We start from the raw sequence: 9,618 nt of genomic DNA, 5'->3' as shown, positions 1-9,618 counted from the left end.
CTAAATGTTGAAGACCTTATAAAATAAATGCAAACATTGACAGAAGAGGAGAGAGCACCAGTAAATGATTTTCCATTAGACTGCTGTGCTTGGCGAGGTCTCCTGAGGGTTGTTTGTGAAAAGTGGCAGAAGTTCCACAATTTTGGCAGGATAGAAGTGCCTCCACATTCTCTGGCTGGAACTTTGAAATCTGACAGATCTCTGCTAGTCAAGAAATCAGAAATTTGGTGCTGACTCACTCATCCACTCAAAAATTTTTATTACCTGCTTTCTTAGTGCTGTAAACAAATGGGGTGAGCTTAGACAAGATGCTTAAAGCCACTGAACCCAGGAAGTCTCATCTGTCAGAGGAACCAATGAGACCTGACTTACAAATACCACAGACAATGTATGGATAATCCAACTGCATAATATTAGTTCCCCTTCAAAGAAGTCTAAACTGCTAAGTCTACCTCCAACGAAGGTAGACTGTGGTAAGATATATATGATACATATAAAATACCTACAGCAACCACTAAACAATCTCTACAAAGGCATATACCCAAAAACATTACAGGTCAAAATGGAACTTTAAAAAATATTTGAGTAATCCACAGAAAGGTAAGGGGGAAAACACAAAGATGAAAAACTGAGGGGGAAAAAATGGCAGACATATTCCCTAAAATATCAATAATTACATTAAATGTAATGATATAAATATACCAATTAAAAGGCAGAGATCAGCAGAGTGGATTAATAACATGATCCATCTAGTATGCTATCTACCAGAAAATCACTTCAAATGTAAGTCGTAAAAGGAGTTTTTAAAATGACATCATGCAAACCTTAACCTTAAAGAAAGCAGGAGTGGCTATATCAATATGTGATAAAGTAGATTTTAGAACAAATAAAATTATCATGGACAGAGAGGTACATTACATAATGAGAAAAAGGTCAATGCACCAAGAAGAGATAGAAATCCTAAAGCGTATGAACTAAACAAAAAAAAAATGCAAAATGTGAAAAACAAAAACTGATAAAACTGAAAGAAGAAATACATCAATCCAAAAATACAGTGGATATTTCCATACCCCTCTTTCAGCAGTTGGTAGAAATGAACAGAAAATCAACATGATATAGAAGAATTCAAAAACATCATCAACCAGCACAATCTAATTGACATTTTAGAACATTTCACCCAAAAAGAGCAGATTGCACATTCTTTTTCAGTACAGACTGGACATTTACTGAAATAGATCACATCCTGGGTCAAAAAACAAATCTCAACAAATTGAAAAGAATTGAGATCACACAGAATGTATCTTCTGATCACAATGAATCCAACAAAAATCAATAGCAAAAAGGCAAGAGGAAAATATCTAAGGGACAAGAAAGGGAAATAATGTTCTACACCTCACACAGACTGATAAAAGGATACCACCAGTAGACAGAGATATGGTATCTTTTCACCAGTCTGTGAAGTATAGAAATGGTATCTCCCTTTTTTCCCCTTAAAGATCATACATATAATTTATAATTACATGTATAAAATTAATGTTATATAGGTAATAAGATATATACATATATAATAAACTAACAATATGCTTGCAAATAATCCACGGGTAAAGGAAGAAATCTCAAAGGAAATTTAACAGTACATTGAAGTGAATAAAAATTAAAATACTACATATCAAAATGTGTGGTACACAGCTAAAGCAGTGCTAAGAGGGAGATTTATAGCATTAGATGCATACATATAAAAACAAAGAAAAGTCTCAAATCAATTATCTAAGAGATAATGAATATCAAGAACCTGGGAAAAGAACAATGTAACCCCAAAGCCAAGAAAAGGAAAGAAATAAGAAAGAGCAGAAACCAAGTAAATTACAAACATAAAATCAGTGGAGAAAATTAATAAACAAAGATAATTCTTTGAAAAGATCAATAAAACTGACAAAGGAAAAATAAGAAGACACAAAGTACCAATATCATGACTGAAAGAGGGATATTAATATAGACCCTTCAGCATCAAAAGAATAAGGGGATACTAAGAACATCTCTGCACACATAAATTTGAAAACTTGGGTAAAATGGGCCAATTCCTTGAAAGACACAAACTACAACAATCCACTCAATATAAAATAGATTATGTGAATAGCCCTATAACTATTAAGGAAATTAAGTTTGTAATTTAAATACTCCATAAAAGTAATCTCCAGTACCAGATGGTATCACTAAAGAATTCCACCAAATGTTTAAAGAGGATTAGCAATAATTCTGCACAATCTCTTCCAGAAAATAGAAGGGGAGGGAACACTCCCACTTCCTTTTATTAAGCTAGTATTACCCTGATGCTAAAACTAGACAAAGACAGTACCAAAAAAAATTTTTTAATAAGTAAAACTATAGGCCACTAATCTTCATGAATATAGATGCAAAATATTTAAGAAAATATTAGCAAATAGAATTCAGCAACATATAAAAAGCCAGACTGACTCGGGTTTGAATATCAGTAAGTATAACCCACTACATTAACAGATTAAAGAAGAATAATCATGCCATCATATCAATTCATTCGAGGAAAGCACTTGACAAAAATTCAATACCTACCATGATTTTTTTTAAAAAAAAAAAAAGCCTCTACAGCTAACATTATACTTAGTAATGAAAAACCGAGTATTTTTCTTAAAATTAGGGAAAATGCAAGGATGTCCACTCTTACCATTCTTATTCTGCATAGAGCTGGAAGGCCTAACCCAGTGGTCAGCAAACTCATTAGTCAACAGAGCCAAATATCAACAGTACAATGATTGAAATTTCTTTTGAGAGACAAATTTTTTAAGCTTAAACTTCTTCTAACGCCACTTCTTCAAAATAGATTCGCCCAGGCCGTGGTATTTTGTGGAAGAGCCACAGTCAAGGGGCCAAAGAGCCGCATGTGGCTCACGAGCCGCAGTTTGCCGACCACTGGTCTAACCAGTGCAATAGAGCAAGAAAGGGGAAAAAGAGGCATATAGATCAGAGGGGAAAAACAAAAGTATTTCTATTTGAAGGTGACATGACTGTCTATGTAGAAAAGCCCAATGCATCTATAAAAAACATTCCTAGAACTAATAAGTGAATTTAGCAAGATCACAAAATACAAGACTAACACACACACACACACACACACACACACACACACACACACACACACATGCATTTCTGTATATTAGCAATGAACATGTGGACATCAAAATTAAAAATATGACATCACTTACAATCACTGCTCAAAAATGAAATACTTATGATGTAATTCAACAAGATATGTATAGAACTTGACTGCTGACAACTACAAAGGACAGTAAAATAAAGCAAAGAATATAAATAAATGGAAAGATATACCGTGTTCATGGATTGGAATACTGAATATATTAATGTCAATTCTCCCCAAAATAACAAACGGGTCTAACACAATCCTATTACATCTCAGGAAGGCTTTTTATGGAGACAGACAATATTACTCTAAAATTTATATGAGAAGGTATCAGCTGAAGACTAACTAAAATAATCTTGAAAATAACAAATTGGGAGGAATTTCTCTTCCCATTGTTAAGTCATAGTGTACGACTATAGCAATCATGAACGTGTTGGGTATTGGCAGAAGGACAGACACATGGATCGATGTACACTGAAGTAGAACTACACTATATGCCACACTGATTTTTGACAAAGTTGCATGTCTGAGGCAGAGATATGAGTGCCAAAAATAAAAATTTTTTAAAGACATGAGTGCCAGCAGTTAACCCCATGAAGCCAAAATAAGGAAGTATGGGTAGCCAGACAAGGACGAAAGGAAAGGTGATGGAGAATTATTGGGCTACCCACCACTGAGAGCAGTGGGATGCAAAATCCCACCACAGACCCTAAAAGCACAGTATAGTATCCACCTCAGAATTGTCTCTCTAGCACAGAAGATGGGAGCATTGATGTGCTGTTGCCTATTGCCCATTGGTGGAAGATTGTTCTGAGGTGTTAAATCCCCCTGCTTTTGGGGCTACACCTGTGAAATGACTGGCTAAGCTTCGGAGGCTTCAGAAGCCATAAAGCAGAAAAGCACAGAGGTGTTGCTAGCAGGGAGGCAGAAAGTCTTCAGTGTGCTCCCATACGGTCAAGCACAGCTTCAGCTGAACAATGGCGTCTACTACAGTAAGTCTGTCTAACTCTGGAGGAGAGTGATAGCAAGAACAGCTGACCACAGGAACAAGGCATCGTCCAACGTATCACCTTTCATTATTAACAGAGAGATGTTCTCTACTTGCTTTACCATTTTACCTTTTCTCAGTTGTTTCAGGACTAGAGTCTAAAAGGGGACATCAGCTATTGCTTCTTTTCAGCACCCTCAACCTAATCCTAGCGCAAACTTAAACCTAACCCTTAACCTCGCCTTAAACCTCACACTCACTGTCAAGCTTACCTAAGCCGCATATCCACTCTAATTCTAATCCTGACTCTACCCCGAACCCTAACCCCAACTGTAATCCTCACCCTACCCCTAACCCTAACCGAACAAACACAAACCCGAGCTGTAAGCCGAACCTTCACCCTCTCCTTAACTGTACTGACTGTTTTTCTCTGGACTATGGCTCACATGTCCTTGCTTCATTGAATGTCACATTAGATACTGGACATAAGAAATGAAATGTTCCAGGCACCCTGCGTTCTGTGATTTTCATTCCAGCAAGCAGTTAACCAGGCTGAATACAAATTCCAAGCTGTCTTCCCTGCAGTTTCAGAAGCTGACGTCTCTGCTTCCAGCTGCAGCTTTTCCATCAGACTCACCAGGGTCCCATCCCTTCAATACCTTTGTAGATGAGCCAAGGATTTGGGGCAATTTTTATGTTCAGATTTTGGAGCTCTCTCCCCTCCAGGATTTCTCTCCTATCTTCCTGACTCTTCTGCCAGCCCTGAACTCTTTCCTCCTCATCTGCAATTTTTGCCTCTGTTGGGTTGCTCTCCAGTGCCATCAAATATCCGTGGGATAACGATGATACTTTATCATTACTGGAAGCTGGAACTCTCTGGAATAAGGTTTAACTTATCATAGGGGATCCTCCTTGAGCTAGAGGTCTGGGGGGTGGGGCAATGATTCATCGGGATAGGTGTCAGTTGGAACTCTCTGGAATAAGGTTTAACTTATCATAGGGGACCCTCCTTGAGCTAGAGGTCTGGGGGGTGGGGCAATGATTCATCGGGATAGGTGTCAGAGGTGTCTAAGCTACCTGCTCAAGCATTTTACTGTCCCTTCCTGACCTCCTCCAGCCCAAGCTCATACCTACCATTTCCTCATAAGGATGGGTTGCTACTGCTCACATCCAGCCTATGCCTTGCTGGACCAGATAACAGCAGTGCATGATGGGTAGCTCATATTTGTTATGTTGGTCAAATGCATAGTCTCTAGTAGGACTCAGCTATTCAAGGGGTTTTTCTCTAAAGAAGACTAGGTATTAGCAAATGTGATCATGGCTTTACTCCAAAGTCCTTGGTCATGTGCTCTTTGATTCTTTGGAGGCCTTCAGAAGCTCCACATAGCATCCTATTTGTCATAAACACTCTGAGTATAATTGGACCTTCCTGAGGCCTTCCAGAGTGACCAATCAGATTATGCCACTCCTCGTTTCCTGGGGAAGAGGGAGGGAGGGATGGAGAGAACCCCTCCTTCATTCTCTGCACATGATAGGAAATCACCACAGCGGGGAAGAATTATCACTGACACAGAGCTGGTGATCAATCTGTGTCCAAACACATGAATCTATAAATGAACAAATCAATCGTTATTACCGCTTGAACAAATTTAGTATTGATCCTTTGTAAATATTATATAGGAAATAAGTTATTTAATTCTAATACATTTTAGGCAATAATTAATTCTGCCCTATAAAGATTTATGAAAGTATCAGTATTCACTTGGTACTGAGATTTATTTATTTATTTATTTATTTATTTATTTATTTATTTATTATTCATTCAGTATATGTTGTGTGTCAGGCACCATGCTACGTGCAGGTATCATGCTATGTGCAAAGGAGGTATACATGGATGGCATTGAATGAATGGCATTGTCCTTGACCTCAAGAAGCTAACAATCTAGTAGATAATACATCATGGGCCCATGTGGCCAAAAGTCAGAAGAACTGAGCTCCAAGCCCAGCCTGCCTCTCCATAGCTCTTTCCTGGACGCTGGAGAGTTCTTCTATCCCGAGGATGTCTTGACTCACTGACCTTGTCACCATCTCACCAGAAGAAATCCAGAAGCAATCAGACAGGTGAGGAACCCTGGACCAATCAGGGAAATGTATTTTTAAGTAACTCCTTGAGCCATAAATAAGGGGAACGCCATATAGCAAGAATTACAGCAAGAGCATGGAAAATACGATTTAGCCACATTTTCCAGGTTCTGAGACACTTTTCATGACTCCTTAAAATAGTAAGTCAATGTGTAAATGAACAATAGAAAAGGTTGTTTGGACAAAGTCCAGTCTGAAGTTGAATGCAGATAAACCCTGGTACCTCTCAGCAGGTGAAATCCTTAAATATGTTATGCCCTCTGTTGATGCTGGGGGAGAGATAACGAGGGCCAGGGGAAGAAGTGGAGCAGAGAGAAAAAGAAATAGTAAACTAGATTATGATTCCATTGATACAGCAGATTTTTCACTTCTTTTTCTTCTTGACCGGTGTGTTTTTGCTTACATTGCAACCTTGGCCATTGATCTTGGGAGAGACACTGTGAGCTCTCCCAGAAAATTCTATACCCTGGGCGAGGCCTCCTCTGTGCCTAGTGAAGCTTCTGCCTCATGAAGATCGTCATGGGTCAGTGGTTTCACCTTATTCATTCCATCCAATACAGAGACAACCTCCTCACACCTCACACTTAGGCTGCCTCATTAATTTCTAGCAACCTGGACATTTGAAAAAAGCTGACTGGCATTTTAACCCCATTTTTATAATGACGGATGCTAATTATGTATGATTTTAAAGTATCCAACAGATGAAAAAAATAAAAATAAACAAAGGAAATAATTCATTTTCCATATCTGTATAAATCCTTCCAACTTCTCACATGTTATATTCTTGTTTTAATTCTTAACTTGTTTTGCATGGTTAAAATATTCTGTATATAATTGTGTGCCCCTTTTTAACCTCTTATTACAACTGAGCATTTCCAAATTATTTATAAATCACTCATTTTTAAGACTGCATAAGTTTATATCCACTGCGTGTTCCCATTGTCTCTAGCCATTCATAGGTTCATTAAATACCATTTAAGCTGTGATTCCATCCCTGTCCATAAACTCTTGTTCTGTATGTTCTTATGAGAGGCTATTACCAAGGCAGTTATATGTCAACTGCTTGTCTATTGACTCTGCATAATGAGTCTTGAGGGCAGGGAATGGGTTTTTCCCTCTCTGTTGCTCCAGGGCTCAGCACAGAGCCTGCCTGACGTATAGTAAGTCCGCAATAAATGCGTGTGGAAAGAATAAAACAGGCGATCACTCCGGTACCCATACGGTGGCCTACAGGAACTGAGTAGCATTATAAAAAGCAGAGGTCATGCTCATGATTTAGAGTAAAACAAACCACTGGTTACCAGGGCATCCAAGAACACCAAATTTCTCACGGGATCTTCTCAGCAGCGAATAAGCTGACCCATAAAAATACCTCCCCCCCGCCCCCCCGCCCTTGGCAATGGGCTAATATCTGTTTCTAAGAAGATGGCTGACTACAGGAATTCCTTTTCTGAGTGCAGCCGAGTCAGGTGCAGGTGAACTTCCTACTGGTCTCTCTGGCCCAAGTGCCTTTAACCTGCAAAGGGGCTGGCTAACATACTCTCCCTGGGTTTACCTGTGGACGACTAGAGAGCTGTCCCTACACCTGTCTCCCTGCCTTCCCAGTTGCTTGTCCCATCCCCACAGTGAGCTTTTTAAAGGCAGAAGACAAATCTTGCCCATTTGGGTTCTCAGTACCTAGTGCAGTGCCTGAAACACAAGACATGGAGTTCCAATCTGAACTCAACCTACAGGGCTCCAAATCCCGGGATCTTTCATTTACTCAACCAATATCCATTGAGGGTCTGCTGTGTACATGGCTATATTTTACCTGCCAGGGACACACGGGGATCAGGAGAGAGGAAGCAATTAGGAGGCAGCCGTCACAGTGTCTGGGGTATGTTCATAACATCCTGGCTTCATCTAAGAGGTTTCCCTAAGTGGCCCAAAGACAATGCTGAAACAATCTAACTTAGACTCCATTTGGCTAGAAAATCATATGGCCTGACTCCTCCACAAAATGTCTGGAACGAACAGCTTCCTTAAAGGGCCTGAACATTTGGGTGGCCTGGGAACGAAGGCTCCGTCCGTCCCTTTCCCTCACCCAGAGCGCTGGGGGCTGCAGCTCCACGGACCAGGAATCAATCGCTGTGATGTGACATGGTCCCTGCGACTCTGGAAGGTCAGCCCGGATTCACTGATCACTGTGATTAATTAAAGGTGGTGCCCTCGGGCCTGTGCTGCCATCCTTCAGGCTGCCGCCCGTGCAAATCACACACATTTGAATAAGGAGCTCAATTCCCTTTGACACGGAGAATCCCCGGGAACGTGGAAGAGGGTCCATTTGTGACCCAGGAAGGGGAAAACGCTCCAAGGGAAAGGCAAAACCCGCGATCATATTAACAGCCATACTGAGAGGAACAGAGTGATCCAAGTGCTCCGGGTCCCCTGACTACTTCCTCCAGGACGGTTCCCCTGTCATCCTCTGCCCAGCCCTGTGCTGGGTCTGCTTTTCCCACTTGCTTTTCTCTAAGAGCTCTGAGAGTCTCTGTTTCCACCCAGACTTTGTCCCATAGGCGTCATATTACTTCGACTAAGCCTCAGTTTAGTCATCTAAAAAAGAGATTAAAATGCCAATGTATTAGCTGCCTAGGGCTGCCATAACAAAGTGAACTGGGTGGCTTATAAGAAATTTATCATCTCAGTTCTGGAGGCTGGAGGTGGGGGATGAAAGCATGAGTAAGTTGGTTTTCTCTGAGGCTGGTTGTGGGGGACCCTCTCTCCTGGCTCCTGGGGGCCTCAGGCGACCATTGGCTTATCGGTGGCGTCAGCCCTGTCTTCCCATTGGCTTCCCTCCCTGTGTGTCTGTCTCCAAATTGTTCCTTTTTAAAAGGACACCAATTATATTGGACTAGAATCTACCTTAATGACGACATTGTAACTTGATCACCCCTATGACGACCCTATTTTCAAATGAGGTCACATGCTGAGGTACTGGGGGTTAGGACTTCACATATCATTTTCAGGGAAGGTGATTCAACCTGAAACAGCCAACTGCATAGCATTTTTATTAAAATTAAGTGTTCCGAAGTATATAACCTAGCAAGTGCTTAGTAGGTGCTCGAGAAAAGCTACTATCTTCCTTGCTTTTTATTTTCCCCTTTGATTTTCAGCCTTACCGTGAAAGTCTTTTCTCTCCAATAAGCTTTCTCCCATCATAGAGTTTTTGTTCAACACTTTCTTCAACCCAGCCTTTGCAAGAATATCAGGATCTAGCAGTGCTGGGTACTTACTAGGTGGTCAATAAACATTTTTTAGGAAGAGAGTTTCACTT

This window comes from Plecotus auritus, assembly GCF_963455305.1.
Source record: "Plecotus auritus genome assembly, chromosome: 11".
In the NCBI taxonomy this organism is placed as follows: domain Eukaryota; kingdom Metazoa; phylum Chordata; class Mammalia; order Chiroptera; family Vespertilionidae; genus Plecotus; species Plecotus auritus.
Note: the sequence above shows the minus strand (reverse complement) of the source record.